This window comes from Panthera pardus, unplaced genomic scaffold, assembly GCF_024362965.1.
Source record: "Panthera pardus isolate Hobbes unplaced genomic scaffold, ASM2436296v1 HiC_scaffold_6, whole genome shotgun sequence".
In the NCBI taxonomy this organism is placed as follows: domain Eukaryota; kingdom Metazoa; phylum Chordata; class Mammalia; order Carnivora; family Felidae; genus Panthera; species Panthera pardus.
Window position 1 is genome coordinate 113,987,596 of NW_026526991.1, and position 23,592 is coordinate 114,011,187.

Consider the following 23,592-nt stretch of genomic DNA (forward strand, 5'->3'; position numbering starts at 1 on the left):
TCCATTTTGTTTGTTTATTTATTTATTTATTTATTTATTTATTTATTTATTTATCCAGCTGTCCTAATGAACTGTAGTATGAACAGGGCACTAACACGGGGGGAATGGGAATGTTGGCAGACCGAAGAACGTGAGGACAAAATAATGTTGAAGTGGTTGCAGGATGGTAAGTCTGATTTTCAGTCATTTGATGTAAAATCGTAGGGTCTTCGTAACTACATTTAAAGGAATGTATTTAAATGTTAAAAGACAGGGGCACCTGGGTGGCTCAGTTGGTTGAGTGGCCGACGCTTGATTTTGGCTCAGGTCATGATCTCATGGTTTGTGAGTTCAAGCCCCACATCGGGCTCTGTGCTGATGGTGCAGAGCCTGCTTGGGATTCTCTCTGGCCCTCTCTCTCTAAAATTAAATAACAAAATCTTAAAAGAATATTTTAAAAAGTTAGAAGACAGGTAGATTTTCTTAGAGGCAGATTTGAAACGCTAATATAAAGACAGTAAGAAGGATCCCCACAGACACCAATATATCTTTGCTTTGGGAAGACAGAATGCTCTCTTCTTTCACAGAAAGGCGGGTGCCATGAAACCTCTTTAGTTCACAGCTAACTCCCGCTGCTGAGTTACGTCTATTTATTTAACACTCCCATTTTCCATGTTACATGCTATATTTTGTGTTCCTTGCTATGGCAGACACTATTTCTACTAACATCTCCAAATAAGTGCATGCCTTCTGCAGCCTTCGTATGTGCACGAAGGCCTCCTTCATCACCCCAAATTGTGAGTTTCTTAATGGCCAGATACCTGATGACGACTGCCATTCACAACATAAACCACTAAGCTTAGAAATATCAGCGTCCGAATCTGTTGAAGTATGAATTGGTGAAGTTATGGGCCGTTTGGAAAAGAACAGGTGGTTAGCTGTCATTGGCCAGGAACATAGAGGCAGGGCCCAGAAACCTGCCTTAAAACAAGTTCCCTGATTCTAATGAGCACCAAAGTTTGCGAGCCACAGCTTGTGACCTGGCCTGATATTAACCTGCTACTACTCACAGTCTCCCGGTACCACCTCTTGGCTGGCTCTGTAGGTCTCATTAACTGCAAAGGGACCGGCTGCCCCCCTGGGGGAGCTGAATGCATTCCCAGTAAAAGTGCCTCCCAATTCCCCTGCTTGTCAGGAGGTAACAAAACCTGAAGGAGGAAATACTTGGGCTCCAGAGTCAGACAGACTTGGGTTGGATGCACATGTTGCTGTTTATGAATTGTGCACCTTTAGGGAAATCAGTTCTCTGAGCCTCAGTTTCTTTATGCGATATCAGAGCACGGTCTTGCTATGAGGATTAAATGAGGTATTTAGTGAGCGTCCTCAGTACAGAGTCAACATTCCATAAATGTTAGCTGGTCTCATGCTGCCCTCTTCATCGGGTTCACAGGAGAATGAATGAGAGAAACACAGAGCACCTGGCACATCGTAGCACTCTGCAAATGACAGCTATTAGTATCGTCAGTTTCTGGCCACTAAATATAACTTATGAGCACAGCTCCTTCATTTGTTGAGAGCCAAGGGAGGAAACTATTTCTAAATTCATTTGCTTTTTATAGGAAAAATGTTACAGAGATACTAGATGATTAACAAATTTTAAGAAAGACTGTTCCACTTAGCCTTTTGGATGGAAAGCCAGATTGGTGTTTCTTTCCTTCCTCCCTTCTCTCCAGACGAGAAAGTGGTATTGCAGAGAGCATGTGTATTTTAAGGTTAGACGTCCTCAAAGTGGGGTGCCTGGCTGGCTCAGCCCGTTAAGCACCTGACTCTTGATTTTGGCTCGGGTCATGATCTCACAGTTCGTAAGATTGAACCCCGAGGTTAGGCTCTGTGCTGACAGCACGGAGCCTTCCTAGCATTCTCTGCCTCCCTCTCTGTCTGCCCATCTGCTGCTTGCGTGCTCCCTCTCTCTCTCTCTCTCAAAATAAATAAATAAACTTCTATAAAAAAAGAAGTCCTTAAAGCTATTGAAATATCATAAAGAATTTAGTTAAGATAGTGTGTAAAGCAGGATATTTAGAGTACCTTCATTTTTCCAGGGAGCCCAGATATCACAGGATTGCAAGAGAACACTTTAATAAAAGGACTCTAACTTAATGTAAAATGTGAAGTCTCTGAGCTTAATCTGAGCATATGGCTCTGTGTGTGTGTGTAAGTGTGTATAGGGCAGTAAAAGAACTAGCTTTTAGGATTTAGAAGACCAGTTTTGGCCCAGTGACGAGAGGATGAATAAATGTGCTAGAAATCTTGACAAAAATACTGTGGACAAAATAGCCATCTGATACTAAACCAAGTATATCCTCTGAAGCCTACATGAGCGGGATACATTTACATGACTCTTCCTTTGGCTATTAACACGTGTCGTACCTGTGGCTGGGACGTTACTTCACCGCCTTTCACCCCTTTCTTCCAAATTGAATGGGAGGGCGCCAAGCAGGCAACCGGCCAAGGTGGAAGTAAGGCAACCATATTATAAGCCCACTGAAACTTCCAGTGATTTCAAGATGAAATACTCTGATGTATCTGGGGCCAAATTCCCCGGCCTAAATATCCAGAGGAGTCAGCCTGGCTATCGGCGCCTGGCTTTTCCTACATTCCCAGGTGGACAGTCTTTCTCTTCACGTACGAGTGGGTCATGGCAGGGGTAGCTCTGGTGTGTATATGGCTCTGCATCTGCCCAAACAACCCACGGCAACGGTTGCCAGGGAAAGACAATATCTGCAGCTGCGTGCTCACCTCCAGCTGCCAGCGATCCCCACGTGGATGAGGAATCCAAAAGGGGTGTTGGAATCCTCTGAGCAGGGTTGTGGAGGAGGAAGGTCATAGAGCATGTGTTACCCACGGCATGCCGACCATTCCCTTTACTGTACCCATCACATCCCAACACATGATGCTTCTCATATGTGAAGCAAAGCAAAAACTTGCTTGGAAGACACACCCTCCCCCCCCACCCCGCCCCACTCCTTTCGATTTCTCCCCTCAAACTAGCTCTTAAAGGCTCTAATGACTTTATTCAAATTCTGGCTGCACAAACGGGAACTCTGTGTAGACTTCGAGGCACCACCATATTCTTCCCTGGGGAGAAAGGTCTTGGAATCCAGAATGGAATGGGTTAGGGTTGTCCTAATCTCTGAAGGAAATAAATGTGCTTTGGAAATGGAGGACCTAATGCAATGCTATGAAAAAAAGCCCACATGTGACAGACTCTGTTACGTGTTGCCTTCAATATGTTTTTAGTAGGATTCTTGAGGAACAACATGCTCTTCTCATTAGACCTGTTAGCCCGGTGTCATTTCACACAGCTTTGTCTCAACTCCCTGGAATGGCCTAATTGATTTCACATTCCTGTCAGTACCGATGACACTGGGTAGTTTCTATGTAATAATTGAGCTGATGGCCAGCCAAGGAGACAGAGTACCCAAGGCTTGCTACGACTTTGTTGGATTTTTGAAGCGAAGCGGTACGCCTAACCCCCTCCAGGAACTTATATTCATTCTAGATTGGAAGAAAACCCTCGCATAAAATGAAGCCAGTGTCACGTCAGAAATGCCAAACACCAAGCACTGACAGATGCCAGCCTGTCAGAATCATGCCATCAGATTATGGAGCAGCCCAGTGGAAAAATCGGAAGTGGGTAGGAGGTGGGGGAAGGTACTCAAAAATCGGGGCAGTTTGTGTTTTGCTTTACTAACGCGTGCTCGGGGGGAAGCAAGTCCCTTGGAAGAACTGGGGTAAAAAGCAACGAAGCTGTCATGCCCATGTGTGTGCTCTGTTCTCCACAGGCTGCCACCACTGTATCCTCATTATAACACTTTGTCCCAAGCACTGCCATTTGTTCTGAATCTTCTCGACCGAGATGACAAATGGAGTTAGCCTGATGCTTCCTGGGGCATACGTGGTTTCACTTCCAATTTATAAATATGGTTCAAACGGGACTTTTGGAGCACTGGGTGCCTACCCAGAAATCTGACAAGAGTTCCTTCTTTCTAGACATAGAATGCCAATGCCTTGATTCAGTCAAAAGAGCTACACTGTACAGGTGTTTGTTGATTGCAGAAACCACAGCCTGAGCTGAGTTTCAAAGCATCATCCTCCGAGACTGTGGATCTCATGCAGCCAGATGTGGAAACAGGGGTTCACGTTTCCCTGTTCACGTTCATCCCTGAGGGGATACATCCCAGGGCTGTCTGGCTATCCCTTCTCGAATTTTGCAGTGCAATTGTGAAGGGCTATCTGTGTGCAGGTAGGACAATATAAGGACACACGTGTGGTCCTGGGCAGCATGGCATTGTGAATGACCAGAGTCTATATTAGAAGGGACCGAGGGAAGGCCTGTTATCCTCAACTTCACAGTAATAGAAGTCAGCATGAGAGCAAAGCCATCATGCTTGTCAAGGGTAGAAGGGAACAAAAGACATACTCTAAGCTGGTGAGAACCAGCTGGGAAGGCTGAATTGCTCAGGCCCATGTTTTATTCATGTTAAAAGGGTTTCTCAGGGAGAGGGGAAGGCACATTCCCCAGCAGAACTTGCTTGCCCAGAAAGGCAGGCAAATACACGGACATGTATTTGATTGAACTTGAAAAAATCTAAGAAGACATTTGGAATTGTGGAGAATATTAACAAGGCAGCTGCAAGCCAGCCGGAATTGTCCAGTGAAACCTGCCTCCCAGAGTCAGAGCTTCTAGTCTTCTCTGTGACAAGGTGACACCCGGGGTGTGGCTTCTTTCACAAACCCTGAGCAGAAGACGGTATATGGAATCGGGCTGCCCTCAGCAGGGAATTGAACAGAAGACATGTACATTTCTTTTCACCATGTTATCCATTGGTAAGCGTTATAATTCAACAGCATTAAGTACATTCACAATGGTATACAGCCACCACCGCTGTCCATTTCCAAAGCTTCTTCATCATCCCGAACCCTATACCTATTAAACAGTAAGTCCCCACTCATTCCATTCAGCGTCTGATACCCTCTATTCTATGTTCTGTCTTTAAATGTACCTATTCTAGGTGCTTCACAGAAGTGGACTCCTATAACACTCCTCATTCTGTGACTGGCTCATGTCACTTCCCATAAAGTTTTCAAGATTCCACGTTGGAGCATGTGCCAGAATTTCATTCCTTTTTAAGGCTGAATAATAGTCCACTGGGTGTTGAGACTACCACTCGTCTCTCAATGGACATGGGTTGTCCCACCATTTAACAGTTGTGAATAAGGCTGCTGGGAACACTGGTGCAGAAATAGCTGTCTGGGTGGCTCAGTTGGTTGAGCGGCGGACTTCGGCTCTCGTCATGATCTTACAGCTCATGGGTTCGAGCCCCATGTCTCGCTCTGTGCTGACAGCTCAGAGCCTAGAGCCTGCTTTGGATTCTGTGTTCCCGCCTCTCTCTGCCCCTCCCCCACTCATGATCTGTCTCTCTCTCAAAAATAAATAAACATTAAAAAAAATAGAAATAGGGGTGCCTGAGTGGCTCAGTCGGTTGAGCGACCGACTTCGGCTCAGGTCATGATCTCACTGTTTGTGAGTTCGAGCCCCGCGTTGGGTTCTGTGCTAACAGCTCAGAGCCTGAGGCCTGCCTCGGATTCTGTGTCTCCCTCTCTCTGCCCCTCCCCTGCTCACGCTCTGTCTCTCTCTGTCTCTCAATAACAAATAAAAACGTTAAAAAAAAAAATTTTTTTTTTTTAAAATAGAAATAGCTGTCTGAGTCCCTGCTTTCAATTTTTTTTTCAGTATGTACCTATGAGCGGAGCTACAGATTGCACGGTAACTCTATGTTTAACTTTCTGAGGAACTCCCAAACTATTTTCCACATTGGCTGAACCATTTCACAACCCCACCGGCAATACACGGGGGTTCCAATTTCCCGCTACCATTGCCAAAACTTGTGATATTTTTTATTTTCTTTTTTTAAAATAGCCACCGTAATGGGTGCAGAGCAGTATCTCATTGGGGTTTTGATTTGCATTCCATACTCTTAATAATTTGGTCACTGAGACAGGTATGGCTTGTCCTTTGAAATTTCAGAAGCTCGCCCTGGTCAACCAAATAGTGTCTGTGTGAAGCCTGTTTCCTGACAAATCTCGGAGCAGCTCGACAGGGATTCCATCGTGTAACTGTCACAACCACATAGCACACAGAGACTGATTGCAATTGTAGAAAGGCAAACATCTGAATCAAGAAAGACACTTTGCAATCCCAGTGGGCTGGATGAAGGGTTTCTTTTTTTAATACCTCGGCATCAGAGACCTGCCATTTAGTGCAAACCAGGCAAATCACCCATCAAGCCTGTGAAGATAGTTGAAATAGATTCTCTAATGGCTGAAAAGCTAGACAAATGGTGACCATTCAGGGTTTTCTGCTTTTTGAGGGAAAAGCTGATTGCTCTGACCCGACAGCAAGACCCATAAATTATACCTGTGATAATTGGAAAGAGCTGTATGTGAACCGATCAGTCAGAGAAGTTGCTTCTCAGGGGATTGGCCGATGGCAGCAGGCCCCTTTATACTCCTACATAAAAAAGCCACAGGACAATCGTGCATTCCTCTTTTGAACTAGATATATCAGAGCCTTTCTCCTTGGTGACCCTCAGGACGATGGCACACCCCTGATGGGGGACCGATGGGAGAAGACCCAGGAGAGAAAGGGTGTGGCCAGCGCTCTTAAATACACCTTGGTAATGGGTGGTGAGATGTCCTGGTCATCTCTTTGACATGCCCCTGAAGCCGGCAACTGTATTGGGTGTGGTGGAGAGGGCGGTAAGAGCTCCTCAAATCTGGCTCCGGGCTCTAGTCGTCAGGCTCTGGTGAGGCTCCTCCATTCAACACCAGTGAAGGTGCTGGTGATGCTGGTCTAGGGATCTGACTTCGTTAGTAGGTCAAGTAAGTATAGGAGCTTCTGGCTCACTGGCAGCAGAAAACAGAAAGGTACAAGTGAACTTTAGAGTGAGGGAGATATTACTGTTCTAGGTGGGGCTCTTTGAGTTTCTAAAGAGGGAAATTACCAAGAGAAACAATCTGATTGGTTTACTTAATCACCATCATCTCTGGGTGGAGTGTTTGTTTTGTTTTGTTTTGTTTTGTTTTGTTTTTCCAAACCTTCTGGATTTCTGGCCATGGATTTGGCTGACCTTGTGTCAGCTCCTTGACCTGGTTCCCGTTGGCTGTGATGGGGATAGGGTTTTGGTCGCTGGAGGGCTAGGTCAAATGATATACAACATGGCTGCTCCCATTCAAATACTTGAGGGCAGTGGGCAGGAGAGTTTCTGGAGTATCACACCTATGCTCATAATTAACTCTGCACTTATGAAAACCAAACACTAGGACTTCACATTTGTCTCCCCTGCCTAAAACTTAGAACGGTTTCTTGAGATTATGAGAATATATTATAGAAAGAATTTAGCTCAGGTCTTACTTGCACAATTATTCCCATTAATTATTATTCATCATTTGTTTAATTTTTCAAACATCCCCATCCTGAAGAATGAACAAGAGTAAAAATAATATCCATACAAATCTCTTGGCAGTAAATAAAATCTATAGGAGGGTTCCCTTAATGAGTTACCTGTGTTGAGGAGTTGAGATGTCTTTGGAATGAGTCCAGATCAAACTGATCCTCTTACTGTCCAGTGGTTCCATCTAATTGTCACTGAGTGAAAAAAAAAAAAAATCTTGTTTTCTTTTTGGAATTCTCATCTTGGAAGAACCACCAAGTTTCTAAGCATCACTTCTGTCTTCTTGAAGATCCAGTGTTGTTTCCCCTTCTCCCCCTCCCCTGGTCCCATCTTCAAAGGGCACCCACTTCAAATGGTGCCCTCCAGTCAGTTCCTGGGGCTGGAAGCTTGGAATCCTCTTCAGCCCCTCCCTCCTCACCTCTTCTTCCTTAACAGACAGTCACCACTTTGTGTCCTTTGGACCTGTCCCTTTCGTCAACAATGTGCTGTCTGGGGCTTTGCCATTGACCTTCTTCTACTCCCTCAGATTTCCCACATAAAGCCTGGAGAACAATCTGACATAAATCGAATGCCGATCATCACCCTACTCCCGTTTGTGAACCTGTGGTAAAGCCTCTGTCGAATTCAAATCCTACATCACCGCTTCCTACATTAAATTCCTAATCCGATGCTTCCTGGTTTATCAACCCTCTCTCCTGGGTAGGACGGCCCCACCTCTGACCACCCTCAGTCCACTGTGCTAGGCCCACTCTCCTCTCTGCCTTTCTACAGGCCAAGGCTTCTTCTGGAATGCTCCCCATCATCATCGCCCTGCGGGCCCCCTTCGATTCCAATTCCAGCAGCAATGCCCAGGCCTGCACACACTGAGGCTTTCCTTTAACTCTCTCCTCTGGCTCAGCCCATATCTTCTTGTCTGTGGCGCCTGTTGCCCAGCTGTTTCCCTAAGCTCCTCTCCCACCAGACAGGACTCTGTAGGCTTATGGAAAGAGGAAAACAAATTCTCTTTTCACCGGTGCAGTCCTGCTTTAAAGTTGTATCACGCATTGTTCGTGATCCAACTTCCCTGAAGAACAATAGAATGTATCCTCGCTGCGGCCCAAACCTCCTTACTGCTGACCACCCATAGTTCCCCAGGTGAAGGCAGGGATTGAACTCACCAACAGCGAGATCATGACCCGAGCCAAAGTCGGATGCTCAACCAACTGAACCAGACACCCCTATTTTGACATTTTATACATCAGTCAGGCATCTTTTTTTGGTTTAAGATGACAAAAACCCAGTTCGAACTAGCATTGCCATTATCAGGGAGGTAGTTGGATCACGGGGTTGAAGAAAAGGTAGACAAACAAGTTGGGTAGGTTAAGGCATGGAGTTGAATCAGAACCTGGGATTCAAATGCCAGCAGGTACCATGGTAGTACCAGTGTTCCTCTAACTAGAAAAGAGACCAGTATCACAGAAGCACATCCCTGAAAAGATGGCACACAGCCGCTGTGTAGCAGCTCCTGGAATCAGCAGACCCTTGTTCGCAAGCTCTATCTAGCAATGTCACCTCAAGCATTGCCTGCAATTCTCTTGCAACAAAATGTTCTTTTAGTTTTCGGGGATATCATATGTGTGCATGGCGAGGATTTGGCGGACGTATCAAATTTATTTGCTACAATTTCCACCTGGCCACATTTGTTTAAATTTTACACGTTTGAAGTCAAAGTGTAATTGTGTTTTTGCCTTTTTCTTAGAAACGAAAATTCTGAATATATATATTTATACATCTCACACATAATGGTGATGATAGAAACCTTTAAAAGTTCCATGAGCAGATGGTAGTTTTAGAACAAAACAGATCCATTAGCTGTCAAATGCAGCTTCCCGAAGGATGAAAAATAGAGTCAGTTCTCAGGTACTGCTAAGAAAAGCTCTCACTTACTCTAATCCCTTAGGATACGGATTCTTTTGTAAAAATTTTGCTATGGGACGACTATGACAATTTGCTCTTAAGGAATGTCACAAAATGCAAAAAAAAAAAAAAAAAGGCTTTTGATCAAATGGTCTGAAACTTAATTCAATATGTGTTTTAAAAGATGATGCAGTTGATTCCAGACCAATTCCAGGTGCACATTTCCAGGGGTCTCCAGAAATGCATAGTTTTCCTGTCCCCATTTGTAGAAGTGTTTTCTCTCTTATAGTAAGCATAAGAAGGAGGGGAAAAAATAATCTCCTATTTTACAAAAGTAGAGTTTTCTAAAATTGGTGAAACCTTCAGAAGTGATTACAGATGAAGCAAATTACTCGTCTAGGGTCCGATAATGGTTTAGAGGTAGACCAGCTGGAAACCAAGCATTCTCTCTATTGCCTCCCCACCACCTCCACCCAATGCTGAGCAAGCATTTTCGAAAGGATCATTTCTATAAATAGTCCCTCATATTAGATTTTCTGCAGATGTCTGTGTATGTGGATCTACTGAATGATTTGATAAAAGATTCTCAGACAACATTTTACATGACCACAAACAGCTGTCAAGATTTCAAATATATTTATTTATGGGCATCTCGCTCTACTCAACAGAAACAAAATACAGGGCTACAGACAGCCAAGAGAGCTTTAATTTAATAGTTAAATCTAGGGGTCCCTGGGTGGCTCAGTTGGTTAAGCATCCGACTTCCGCTCAGGTCATGATCTCAGTTCATGAGTTTGAGCCCCTGTCATGCTCTGTGCTGACAGCTCAGAGCCTGGAGCCTGTTTCAGATTCTGTGTCTCCCTCTTTCTCTGCCCCTCCCCCACTCGCAATCTCTCTCTCTCTCTCTCTCTCTCTTTCTCAAAAATAAACATTAAAATTTTTTTAATTTAATAACTAAAGCTCAAATGTCTATTTGCCAAGCCATCCAATCTGTGTTTAAATGACTCAATCCATAATTTTACATGGGAACCAAATGAAACTTCTGTCTTTCAGCCTGAACATAAGTCAGTACTGAATCAGAACAGAAACCAGGCACGTAGACCATAAGAAGGAAAACATGCAATTGGCTAAAACACTTGTAAAGAGTCTGAAAATGTTTATTATTCATGAGGTAAGAGAGTAAATCCAATTAGTTTCATATAAAATTATTTACAATCTGGAAACTATTCATTGTGCTTTCTGCCCTCACATGGTCTTCAGATTGATTTGCCCTTGTATCTTCCCCCACAAAAACAAAGTAAAAGTCCTCATACTTGACCTAGCAGTACATTCCAATCCTGATACTGGAAATACAGTATTAGGTACTAATACAGTATTAGAAATACAGAAATAAGTACTCTGATGCTCACTGGTGACTTTTCTTCCAGTTATAGAAACTTTTTTTGTTCATTAATCTTCTAGTTTGTTTATGAACTCAAGTTCAGCTTTTACATTTTCACTATTTCAAGAGGTGTCTTTTGGTATGACCTAGACACTTGGTGTTAAAGTCAGTCCTTCAAACTGTGAAGTCAGGCAAGGCTTAAATAAAATGATCCACTATAAAATGAGCACATTGTGGCCCAGTTCCGGGTGGACCATCTGCCCGATCTGCCACTATTTTCAAGTGACTTCGTATGGGTCTTTACACTTCAGTGAAGTGTAGTCATATTACTACATAGGTCCATTTTTCTTTACCATAAGAGATTCTTTCTAGTTCAAAAATTCTGTAAGGAATAAAAGTCTTTGATTTCAACAAATTTACCATCAAGTTAGAGAGAAGACATATGGGACACAGGTTTTGCAGAAACCCTGCAAAGATGGAGGTCAGTGAGAGCCTTGTAATCACAAAAGGCTACTTGAAGGGAATGAAATGCCCTCACCGGATGGGAAGAAGAAAGGGCTTCCAAGTGAGGGATAATACACATTACGAGCCAAAGAGATGAGAACCAAGGGCGGATGATGGAAACTGTGTGTGTGAGTGGGAAATGATGGGTTGACCTCGAAGATGCCCTCCAATCACTGTAACTAGGCCAAGAGCCCTAATCTCTAGCATCACTGATAACTCAGTTAACCTATTGTATCTAAGAGTGTCCATGGAGTTAGGGTGATGTTGCCTGATCTGTGGGCTCCTAACTGCCTCCCCTGCTCACCTGTGCAGTAGAAATCCATAGCAGTGGAGAGAGCTTTGTTTACTCAAATTCTATCACCAATCCAACTCTCCCTCTATACAGCTTATTTGTTTAGATGAACTCCTTCGAAAGGTTAAAAATTGAAACTACATGGAGCATTGGATGGGATTTTATGGACAAAATATATAAAATTCTGTATCTCTACCAACCCTTTTGGAAAATGTAAAATTCAGAATTTTTTTTAGCATCAAACTGCCACCAGAAAAATAAACCAGTACATTTAAATTTTTTTAAAGGATTTTTCCTCAAGGAAGAATGAACACGTATAAAGTGCACAAAAGATGAGCTGCCCAGAAAAACAATGAGAAATGTCTACTTATTGTCTGCCGCTTTTTGGACATTGAACTTGTCCCCTCCACAAAGGACTGAGTTGTCCTTTGGCAGACAAATCAGTACAAATTGTGTGTCAGCTGTGCAGGGCATTAACCCAAAGGGTGTGTTTTACTGACAGGGCAGAAAATAGAGTCTGCTACTGAGTTCAAAATGAGCTGCGTTAGACAAGTCAATCAAGAGGTCTCTTCTCTTGGTTTGCCTGCCGGATGACATCAGTAGCCCAAGTTGGGAAGTTTAGTTAGCTTTGGATTTTCAACAGTGACTTTTGTCATCTGAGAGTCACATCACAAATTAGGGTCCTCAATTACTGTCTAGCCTGGGTGTAAATCCAGTCCCACTATTGAAAAAGCTGTTCAGTGTTTTGTTTTCGTTTTTGTTTTCCAGTTGACAAAAGACATCCTTGCTTTTTAACCATGATCCTTCCCATAGCTCATATGTTGGAGGAAGAGATGGGGGAATTCAGTAGACCTGAATTGTTTCCAATTTCAGGCATATGATCTAAAAAAGGTTCATATAAGGGCACCGGGGTGGCTCAGTCAGTTAAGCATCTGATTCTTGGTTTCAGCTCAGGTCATGATCTTACAGTTTGTGAGATTGAGTCCCACATCGGGCTCTGTGCTGAAATGTGGAGACTGCTTGGGATTTACTGTCACCCCCTCTCTCTGTCCCTAGCACCCCCACCATCTCTCTCAAAAATAAATAAACATTAAAGAAGTAAAAATGTTCAGGGCACCTGGGTGGCTCAGTTGGTTAAATGTCTGACTTCAGCTCAGGTCATGATCTTGCCATTCACGAGTTCAAGCCCCATGTCGGGCTCTGTGCTGATGGCTCAGAGCCTGGAGCCTGCTTCAGATCCTGTGTCTCCCTCTTTCTCTGCCCCTCCCCCGCTTGTACTCTCTCAAAAATAAGCAAAACATTTTTTAAAAATTAAAATAAAAAATAAATAGAAATGTTCATATACTTCTTAACAAAAAAGAAATTCAATCGACCCAAGAAGTCAGAAATAACTTTCTAAAAGGTATATTGCTATATTTCTCTCCTTTTTAAAAAAACAGAGCAAACTTCTTAGTTTTGGTAGATTTTTATGTCTTGCTAAAGAACTCTTGCTGTTATCTGTCAGAAGAGGAGGGTAGGTATAGAGGACCCGATCTCAGACTTGGGGTCTGGAGACTTGGGCAGGAAGCCTAGCTCTTCTGATTTAGGGTCACCTGTAGGATGGAGGAAGCCATATTCCCCACTGGTGACACAGAGTCATACTCCAGGCTCTCCACTCCCACACACACCATACCCCAGGCACGAGGCAAGGTGGCATCTCACTGTCAAGTCTGGGAGGAACTGAACACAGCTCAGCACCTTCTTTCTTCCTCCCCCAAGCCTCCCAGTCATCATACACACAGTCAGTCCTCAAGGCGGGGGCCGTGGTTGTTCAGCAGCAACACTGTCCGAAGTTGAAAGCAGGTCTAATTTAGGGGCACGGTATTAAACCCACTTGGTTAGTAGACTGAAACCACATTCTCCAACATCATTTGATCTGTAACACAACTGCCTGATTCAACTGTTTCTGCATGTGGGAGAGGAATAGTCAGGGGAGTTTTTTCTTCTTTCATGGTACCTGGCACCTCACTGACCATTAGTAAAGTTTTGCTTAAAACTAATGAAGATAGAGAGTGGATCTGGTGGAAAAGAGCAAAGGCGTCTGAGTCTTTATAAACAGGCAGTGTGAAACAGCTTCAAATACCCGAAGAGAGATCATTAGTATTAAAATAGAAAATAGCAGTATTTCTCCCCACGGGAAGTTCAGGATAAAATCGTCACCCTTAGGAGTGCCAGAACACAACGCTGTTCTCAGTCTGTTGGTCTCAGCCAAAGCTGGAGGGATCCTCACTGCAGGCCTCATGGTTCGTTTGTTTACTTAGAGCAAATGGAGAGATCTGCCAGCTCAGTGTTCGGGTTTTAAATCAAATAGTTTGGAGGGGAAAGGGGGAAAAAAGCTATGGCAAACCATAAGAGACTCTTAAAAACTGAGAATAAACTGAGGGTTGATGGGGGGTGGGAGGGAGGGGAAAGTGGGTGATGGGCTTTGAGGAGGGCACCTGTTGCGATGAGCACTGGGTGTTGTATGGAAACCAATTTGACAATAAATTTCATATTAAAAAAATAGTTTGGAAGATAGCAAGATAAAGGCCCTGATTCAATTTCAGTTTCTTTCTTTTTAAAAAATAAATAAATAAAATAAAGTTCAAAAACCCAGTGATTCAAAAGCAGGAATTAGATGAAGTTCATTTGGTTCCCAGGCCTTGATCTCTATCCCAAGGAGGGAGGTGATGTTTAAAAAATAACACTCATTAACCCAAATCAAGAAGGGTCTTTCCCTGTCTTCAGGGCAAATTTTAGAAACCATTGATGACAAAAGGGATCTGGTTCTTAAACCCCTTTTTAGCTTCTGTGATGGAAACAGCACCCTGGCATGTGGTAGACTGACCACTGGGATGAGAGTCAAGAGGCTGGAGCTTTCCTAAAACATCCCGTGTCCTTGATAAGTCGCTTTCCGTTCTCTGCATCATGGTTTCCCCAACTGTGAAATGAAGGGCTGGGCGGCTTCCTTCCATTGGTGGTGAGGCTGGGCCTCTGCCTCCGGCGGCCTCTAACTGGTGAGTGGAAGGGAGCTGCCACGGTGTCCGTGGACGGCTACCTGAGAGGAGGCAGGAGGAGCATCCGTCTCTCAGCACCTTGAACAGCACCTCTTCTTGCCCTGCTTCGTCTGGCTGCCCTATTTGGCAGCTACTCGCAAAGCTACTGCTGTGCTTCCATCTGTCGAATCTCAGCGGAACATCAGGGATGAGGGGTGTGAAATGTGGATGCTCCTTCCATATTTTCTTAGCTGCTGCTAATGGCTGTCTAGGGACAAAATGTTGGAAGACCTTTTTGGAAGTCCCTTCTGAAACACATAAAAATATCTAGAGTTCGCTGGATAATTGTTTCGTAGCACACAGGCTGGCCACCACCATTTTTGTAGCCAGTGACGCTGTCTGATTTATCCGAAAGAGTGAAAAGTCACTGTGGATGAGTTAATCTGTGGGACTAGAACAGCAGATGCCGGCTGCCTAGCAAATAGAAAGACTTTTCTGTATTTGGGGGCTTTTAAAGTACACACACACACACACACACACACACACATCAACTCTGCTCTGTAAAAGTTATTCATGATATATGGAAACACAATTGTTTCGATATAAATTCAAAATGGCTGGCTTGTTTTGTTCCCAATTATATTTATGAAAATGGATAAAAGAATGTCTGGGTCCCAGTAGTCAACATCGGTGATTTGTAACGTGGTTAACTTTTACTAATGACTAGAGAATATGCTGACGTTTTCCTTCTCAACCTAATGGGTACTTATTTAACTAAGTATTATCATCTTTAATTTAGGGGTTATCAGCCAAAAAGCTGCTGGTCCAGGAGCATGATGAATGGTGTTCTGTATATTCCCTGGATTCCAAAGCCAATGACACTAAAAATACCCCAAGAATAAATCAAAGTGCAAAACTCATCCGGGACACCACCTGCTTACTTGCTGATTGCTTGAGGAATGTTTTAGAAGAAATCTTTGCACAAGTGAAAGGAAATCACAGAGGGATGTGGATAGAAGAGGGAGTTAAAAGAAGAAAAATGTGAACATTCGAGATCTTATGTTTGTCAACTCCTAAATCCCTTTCCATATTCGACCAAAGGTCCTACCAGATCATGAGAAGCAGGACTCCAGAAACTGAAAATCAAGTCACTGTAGGGAATGTGGCTCATCCGGGCCTCTGGGACACAGCTGTCCTCACTAGGCAGAAGGGTGGGCCATGATTAGCTCATTGTCTGTTAGCTTCTGCTCTAATTCACATGCTATTGATAAATAAGATAGGGGGCGCGAGAGGGAATTAGAGCCAGGCCCCAGGCAAGATTAGAAATGGCAGCCTGGCACAGACCCAGCCCCTAGAGAACATGGAGCACTGGCCTGGGCCCTCCCAGCTGGGCGGGGCCACACTCATGAATCTTCTTTTGGGACCACAGGTGCAGAGGCTTGTCTTCGTTTTCATGGCTAAACAAAAGCATTCAAGCTCTGGAGGAGTAACAATATGGTGACTTAAAGATGACTGGTACATTTGAGAGCAGCTCTGCAATCTGAGTTCTGACAGTTGTTTGGCATAATTAAAAGATCACTAAACAGCGCTAAGAAAAAACGGTTCAAAAATAGATGCGATTCTGGATGAGATTCTAATGGCATAATGGAATTTCTGTTTAAATTTATCTTTAAAGGAAGTTCCTGTCAAAAGGGGGGGGGGCTGACACATGGGAACTGACGTCAAATTTTCTCAGATGAGTGTAGGAGTTAAGAAGGTGGAAATGCATGTAAAGCTATTTGAATGTCCTCATGATGGCAATAACCATATTCGAAACTCTAGTAAGTTCTTCTCAACCTACTTTAGGTCTAAAATCACAGAGTACGTTTTCTACAACACAGAGGGATCCTCTGGAAGGAGAAAGAAGAGTGGAGTGTGGAGACAGGGGCCGGGCAGGGGGTCGGGGAATGGGCGGTTGTACGTGGAGATCCAAGTAGGGCCATGGCGGCAGGAAGGGCCAAAGACACATATTTGCACAGCAGCGCCTAACCACAGCTCCTGGCTTATGGTGGCAGGCAGAACAGAGCAGCTGGGAGCCTCCATAGTCATCAAAACCATCACAACCACCCTTCCCTCCCCCACTCAACCCCCAGGCCCTGCAAACAGGAGCCAGCAGCCCCACTGGAGGGAAGAAACACCCGAGGGCTCTCCTCATGGACACCTGAACCCATGGCCAACATCCTGAGCAAAAGTCTCCCCTCTGAGCACAAAGCCCAGTGCCGTAGGTCACACAGCCCCCCCATAGTGAGTGGCTCCTGAGGCTTCAAAAAGAAGCCTTTTCCTTCCTGAAGGCAGGATCAATAATAGTGCCAGCGCCAGCACGTTGGATGATGGGCATTTGCAGATCAACTGTTCCTGGTCTGGACTCTCTGTGAACAACCCCAAAAGCCTGTGACATGTAATAATTTGTTCTTCTGCTGAGGCACGGACTAGAATGGCCCAAGAGCAGTTGTCTGGGGTGAGGGCCAGCCGCTTAGCTGGCGACCAGCTTGGCTCACTGCTTGGCATCTGCGTTTCAACTCAGGTTTCGCCATTTTTCTGCTCAGTAACCCTCGTGAGGCGCCATTGAAAGTGTTCTGCTGAGGAAAAGTTCTGTAAAGAAAGCCAACGAAGTATTCTGATTTTGAAAGTGAAAAGTGCAAAAAGCTCCAAGTGAGCCGTGGGTTTTTGCCAGAAAATAGATGGCTTTGATACATTAGAAAATAATGGAAAGGATATACTACGGAAGGAATTCAAATTCGTATGTGCACATATGCCAAGGTCCCGGATGTTAAGTCTACTGTACTTTCCAATTTTGAGATGTGAAAGGCCCGTGCTCTGATCTACATCCTGAGACCAAGTAATAAAAGGAATCTGCCTTCAGCCACAACTAAGGTGTCACGCTCACTGGCCGTGATTTAAATGTTACCCAAATCCACAGATGGTCTCCTACTCTGTCCATGTGGGTCCCAATGGCATGCTCATTCTAGAATGACTTTTTGGTGTCCATATATTAGGGCTGCTTACAAGCCCGTTGTTTTTCACATCTGGGCACCCGTGTCAGTTTGGATTATTTAGAATTGGCAACTCAGTAAAATCATTGGTGCATATAAGCTGCCTGTGGACAGGTGTGAGACAAACGGAAGGCCTGCAGCTGGCCCCCTCAGGACTGTGGGACAAACGGAGAAAGAGGGTGGGTGGGGTGCTGAGCGTCTGCATGTGGGATGGCTGAATGCCTTGCACCCTTGAGTTCCTGCAAATACCTCCTGAACTCCAGCCTCTTGTATGTAGCCCTCTTGTATTATCAGGACAGTCCTCTGACACTCAGGCCTTAAGTCTAGTGGCAGCACCAAAGCCAAAGGAGCCCCAGAGACAGAATGTGGCTTTGAGATTCAGCAACTACTTGGAGGTCAAGTTTCTTTTTGTTTTCAATGTTTATTCATTTATTTTTGAGAAAGAATATGTGTGCATGAGTGGGGGTGGGGCAGAGAGAGAGGGAAAGAGAGAGAATCCCAAGCAGTCTCATGCTGTCAGTGCAGAGCCCTATGTGGGGCTTGATCTCATGAACTGTGAGATCATGACCTGAGTCAAAATTGAGTCGTACACTTAAGCGACTGAGCCACCCAGACGTCCGGGGAGGTCAAGTTTCCTTAATAAGCATCTCCAAAGTAAACTCTAAACTGGTTGGTTGTGTAGAATATTGGGTTATCAGCAGGGCCCCTGGGTGGCTTAGTCAGTTGAGCATCCGACTTTGGGTCAGGTTATGATCTCCCAGTTTGTGAGTTCGAGCCCCACATTGGGCTCTGTGCTGACAGCTCAGAGCCTGGAGTCTGCTTCAGATTCCATGTCTCCCCCTCTCTCTGCCCCTCCCCTGCTTGTGCTCTGTCTCTCTCTCAAAAATAAATAAACATTAAAAAATTTTTTAAAGACTATTGGGTTATTGGCTATTGTTTGCAATAATTAGGCCTTCATGTGAGAGCTTGGGCATCTTGTTTTAGAGGGGACTTCCTAGGACTCGGTGTAATCTTGCCTAGAACCTTGGTAGGCCCCCAGGGACTCAGTGAGCATAAGAAGGCACTGCCATATAGAAGAAAGGTAAGTGATGCTTCTTTTAGGGTCACTCTAGGAAGTCAGCAGGAACTTGCCTTCCTGCTTTGTCATCACTGGTATTGAAGCCCAGGTGAACATTCATGACATGTGCACTGGTGCAGGATGGGAGGGCTGTGAATGATGGGAGGTGCAAAGAAAGGAGTGAGTCAGACCACCAGGTGCTGTGGAGTTGCTGTCGCTGCTCAGGGGGCTGTACAGAATGCCTGCCTTCTTGTTGAAAGCAAAGGAGTTCTACCGCCTCCTGCACTCCACCCCACATAGTCTTGGGGGAGACAGGTGGTGGTCTTATGGAAAGAAACTGGTTTTCTCACTGCTCTAAACTAAAGCTCCATTCTTGCCTTTGTAAAGGCCAGCCACCCACTCCTACCTTATTTTCTTCTTGCCCACACATCTCACAGATTTAGCCTGCCCGTCTCCGTCATTTTCATTATCCAATCTTCTGCCCGAATTTCTCTCTCCCTGAACTCACTGAGGTGTGGGGTAGTTTCCCATCTTTTCCTCCTCCCACACTCTCTCTAAAACGAGCCTACAAAGTCCCCCATTCGGAAGTGCCAAGGAGAACATCTAGCTCTCACCAGAGATAAGTTCCATTCAAATTGTCTGAGTAGGATGTTGGACCCAGTGATTTAGACTTCAGTCCAGGATGGGTTCAGGCTGGTGCATTGTAAACTATGGTGTGATTCTGAGTCCCTCTGATCATTTCATCCTTCTCCCTAGTATTCCCTGTGGCCTTGGGACAAACCGTATGTCCGCTCTTTGTGCCCTGGGATTCTAGGTCCTTCCATGGTCCGTGCCCCCAGTGAACTTGCAGTTCCCAATTTTGCCCGGATGGATGAGTCCATGACTCTCATCTCTTGAAGTTATTTTTGTCACCAGGCCCATTTCTTCACTTGTAGTTCAGTATTGCTGATATTTACCAGCCAATTATTAAAACTGATTCTCTCTCTGAGTGAACGGTGGTTTATAAAACTATTATTCTAAATTAAGTCCTGGGCCAGCTTTCCCAGTGGCCCTGTGACCTCAGCAATGGGTGCTATGTCCCAGACATCGTGCCTGTATTCCCTCAGTGCTAACCACAGCCTGCTCTTAGCTGTCCCCTTTCTAAGCTGGCATCCTCATTCACCCTGACCTAACTTGAGATTTGGGGTTGAACGTATGCATTTAGTACTCAAGTCATTCACGCTTCCTATGTCCTGATATCATAACATTTATCCTGCTGTGTTTTAATTATTTGCCGATATGTGGTTCTCCCAAGCCAGACCACGGACTCCTCTCGGGTAAGGACTGCATCTCACTGACCCTTGGATCATGAGTGCCGAACACAAGACAGGTGCTGAGAAAAAACATGTATGAGTCACTCAGGTTAGCTGTTAAGTTTCTCTAGGGAAGAGGCCTTGCAGAATCCAAAAACCCTAGCTTTGCCATGGACAGTACTTTCTCTCAGAAGCAGCAGTAATAACAAATGACCAAATTAGCAGGAGGTAGGCTGTTCCCATTCATCCTGGAGAATTTTTTTTTTTTTTGCAGGTTTGTTTGTTTCTGTTTGCTTATTTGTCGCTTTTAAATAAAGCGGAACTTCTCTCTGAAGTCATGCCATGTTGAGTCAGCTGACAACAGAAAAAAAAAAAACATGCCGTGTTTCACTTTTTTTTTCACCGTCAGTAAGAGTCAAGGTTCAGTGCACACAAGTCATACCATCCGTCACCTGAGGAGCTACAATGAGGAGAAGATTCCAGAAAAATTTGAGCAGCCTGGACCATAAAGTCCTGCTCTCCCAGTCACTCTGCCTTGCTGCCTGCCTGCCTTGTCCTGTCCCAGGAGACAGAGGAACAAGCATCTGAGAGCCAGCCCTGGGGGCCTACAGTCACCACAGCTTTGAGCTGGACTCCCGCTGTGCCCCTAACCTCATCTCCCTGAGCCTCAATTTACTCATCTATAAAATGAGAATGCTACCTGTCTTACAGCATCATCCCAGGGATTAGTGATCCTGTATCCATGCCATTATGACTGCGTTATGATCTGTGCATCTAGACACAGGCCACATTCTCAAGCTAGCACATAATGAAAATCAAGGAATCTCTAATGCATTATTCATCACACCTTGACATGACTTTTATATAACATTCAGCCAGACTATCTTCGATCTATTTCTTCTTCATTTGCTATTCTGAGCTCAGAACATAGGATAACTAGCTCATCAGTTCAACAAGCTGATTTTTTTTTTTTTTTTTTTTTAATGAGCATCTGCTTGTGCCAAGGTCTCAGGTTCCTGAACATACCTGGTTTCCTGAAGTTGAGGTGTGACTGATGGAGGCTCGGGCGGTGCCATCGAATTTCTCCAACAGATAATTAAGGCTGCATGGCATATATGTAACGTGTATCTATTTGGAGACACTGTGGGAAGGTGAATCAAGCAAGAGCTCAGATTTTCCAGGGAGAAACTGTAGAATTTTAATGAGCTTGGAGTCCATTTCTCTGCTGGAAATAGCAGATCTTTAAGCATTTCTTCAATAGCATTACAGTAATTATAACAATTCTGAAAGGAACAATTTACGGGATGTATTTTTGTAAGCTTGGAGGAACAAGAAAGGCCACATCCGGTTCTGCATTTGGTACATGCCTAGAGTCACTGTCAGATAGATGTTTAAAAATATGAATGACAAGACTATAGATTATTCAGTTCATGGTCTCCACCAACATCTTAAGACAGTACTGTCCAATTCAACTTCCCGTGATAATACAATTGTTCAGATTTGTGCTGTCTCTTAGGGTGGCCACTGGCCACATGTGGTCACTGAGCACTTGAAATGTGGTTAATGAGACTAAGGACTGAATTTTTAACTTTACTCAATGTTAACTGATGAAGTTTAGACAGCCGCATGTGGCTAGAGGCTACCGTATTGTACAACACAGCTCTAAGGTACCAGCTGAAACCCACTCCAGTCACTTTGCCACTTAGAACATCAAAGCGCATAGGAGGAAACCTAAAAGGTACCAAGGGAGCCACAAAGCCCATGTACTCAAGCTCATCTGAAGCCTCTTGATTTTGTTCTCTGATTTTTCATTCCACAACAGACTGGAGCGTTCAATTATATAGAGAGGCAGACACAATGGCAGCAACTGTAAATGAAAAAGGTTGAAAACAGACCAGGACTCAAAGAGACAAATAGTCTAGGATTACTGATCATAGGACAAGCAGTCTTTATACCTCAGAAGTACAATATTTGATGCATTGCTCCATTGAGAAAAATGTTAAGAATTCAGGGATGTAAGCCTCAGGAAGGATAGAAAATGAGCAAACCTCATCCAGACCTTTGTCCGTAGAAGGTGGTAAAATATAGGCATTTTTGGCACACAAATGAGTGAATTTTGGTTATCTGAAAAGCCCAGTCACTCCGTGCATCTCATCCTTCCCACAAGGAAGAAATTGTAGTTCCATATGATGTCCTACTGCTCTTGAGATAAATCCCTAGACGATGACCATGACTTCCTGGGCTGCCTTATGTGGCTTTGTCTACTTCTCCTGCCTTACTTCATCCCAACCTCCTGACTCTGTTTTCTAGCCACGCTGGTTTTCCTTCTATTTCCTGAAGGTGCCATGAACCTTCCTCCATAGGGCTTTGCATATGCTGTTCCCTCTATCTAGAAGGATTCTTCCTCCCAACTTCCTTCCTCTCCCTTTCAAGATCCCAGTTCTAATGCCACTCCCTGGAAAGCCTGCTTATACCTCCAACCCTCCTCAGCCAATGCAGATCTGGCTCTTTTGTTATTCATGCTTCCATGTGAACTCCTTTGCCCAAAACATCCACTTGAACATACATATTCACCAGTGAGATCATCTAATTTATTGATTTGCATACTCTAAGACAGAGATTGTGTTTGGCCCAATTCATCCATCTTTGTAGCCCCAGTAGCTGGCTTCTGTTCAATAAATGAAAGAATGAATGAATTCTGGTTTATTTGTAAGATCTTTAGAATGACAGGTGTCCTCTGATCCCTAACACATTCGCATCTTTTTGTAAAGTCTCTTTAGTTTCTGGGATGACTTGTATCTTTAACCACCATGCCAAAGTTCTTATTGTCCCATAACTTTTTGCCATGAAATCTCTAACCTAAAAATCCCCCTACTGCTCCCTTATTTGCTCCACTTACTACCTTCGCCCCACCCTCCAAACTTCTCATTTCCTTAAAATAGTCAGCTCTCATGCTGGCAAACTGAACTACGTCTGTGTTTCTTTTCTTAACAGTGCATTTTTTTTTATTTTTCCCCACTGTTTCCTTCACTTGATTTCACTGATAGCCTCTGAACTTCTTGTTTGCCATCTGTCTGCCAGGAAAGCTTTGTTGGCTTTTGAGATTTTTAGTTTATCCTCCACGTGGACTTTTTCTGTTATCTCTTCCGTAGACTTCCTCTAAATTTCCAATCTGCTTATTTTTTTAAATATTTATTTATTTATTTATTTATTTATTTATTGAGAGAAGATGACTACATGGGGGAGGAGCAGAGGAAGAGAGAGAATCCCAAGCAGGCTCTGTGTTGTTGGCATGGACCCTAACACAGGACCTGATCCCACAAACTATGAAATCATGACCTGAGCTGAAATCAAGAGTCAGAGGTCTAACAGACTGAACCACCCAGGAATCCTGATCTGCTTAGTTTTCATGCTTGCCCTTAAAAATATTAAAAAGTGGGGAAAATGAAACCTACAATTATCCCCAACTCATCTTACTCCCTACCTTCAAAACAGACAACATTAGGAAAGAAAGGTCTCTGATAATCTTTTCCAAAACCTTCAGGGGATTCCCATCTTCCCATTTTCTTCCTCATTACAGTTTTATCTAAACAAATCAAGGGTTAAAAAAAAAAAAACTTTCATTAGTCTA

At 44.1% G+C, this 23,592-nt stretch overlaps 1 protein-coding gene across 1 annotated transcript in view; it reads right to left on the minus strand.

The window, feature by feature from the left end:
* The window catches only part of JCAD (junctional cadherin 5 associated), an 82,638-nt gene that overhangs the window by 50,074 nt on the left and 8,972 nt on the right, over window positions 1-23,592 (minus strand). Inside the window, exon 2 of the mRNA XM_019465234.2 lies at window positions 7,604-7,687. The gene's annotated coding sequence lies outside the window, so the exon portion shown is untranslated. The remainder of the gene's footprint in view (window positions 1-7,603; window positions 7,688-23,592) is intronic.